Source organism: Mirounga leonina, unplaced genomic scaffold (genome assembly GCF_011800145.1).
Source record: "Mirounga leonina isolate KUSES-001 unplaced genomic scaffold, KU_Mleo_1.0 Mir_128, whole genome shotgun sequence".
NCBI classification, from domain to species: domain Eukaryota; kingdom Metazoa; phylum Chordata; class Mammalia; order Carnivora; family Phocidae; genus Mirounga; species Mirounga leonina.
In genome coordinates, this window is record NW_023270320.1 from 17,105,743 (window position 1) to 17,106,634 (window position 892).

Sequence of the window (892 nt, forward strand, 5' to 3'; positions counted from 1 at the left end):
ACATAAAAAAAATCTTTAAAAAAAGAAGGTGGGATTACAGAGATAATGGTCAGAGTAAGGAAGCCAAGAAGAGAGAGTGGAACACTCTGGGACTGCCAACGGCGGATGCTAAAGGCAGCGGTGTGCCTTCAGAGGTAAGGACTTGTTGCCTGAGCCCTCGAAGCAGGAAACCCTAGCTAGGGGACTCTGCAGGAGTTGTCATCATGTGTAAGAAACACGGACATGACGCAACCACCCCCAGGAAAGGGTGAACGTGAAATAAGTGGCTTGAATTCTCTTTCTTCCCCCTCTCTGACGTCCCGCTGGCGTAGGGCCCCAGCCGGATGGACACAATCAGAAGCCAAAGGACATGGGGGGGCCAAGGAGATGCCATGTGCATTCTGGTCAAGGAACAGGGCAGAAAAGAATAAAGAATGGATTGGAAGGTGCAAACATAGAATTACCAGCATCATATAGCTTTTTGGCAAATTTTGGGCCATAAAATAGTATCATTTGCAAATGTAAAAGTCCATTCCAGTCTATACAAAACCTGAAGCTACATTTAGCTTAAGGCTCCTCCTTTTCCACCCCTAGAGGCCCGGCAGTGACGCTCACGTTACAGCCTTTCTGTGTCCTCCCTACCCACCGTGTTGTTCCGGCTTCTGCAGTGTTAGGGCAGGTCCTGGGGGGTGTGCGTGGAAGAAAATAGGACACAGAACTTTTCTTTCTTTTTTTTTTTCCTCTCAATTTTGTTTCCTGTCCTTACTTGACTGATAAATGCTGTCATGGCAAGCCTCTAAAATGATCATTCATTTATGGGCTATTTGTGGGGCCGTTGGGGACGTTCCCAGCATGAGCTGTTCCCTTTTGCATAGACTCTGCACTCTCCTGCTGTTGTTTTGAGATGTCCCGC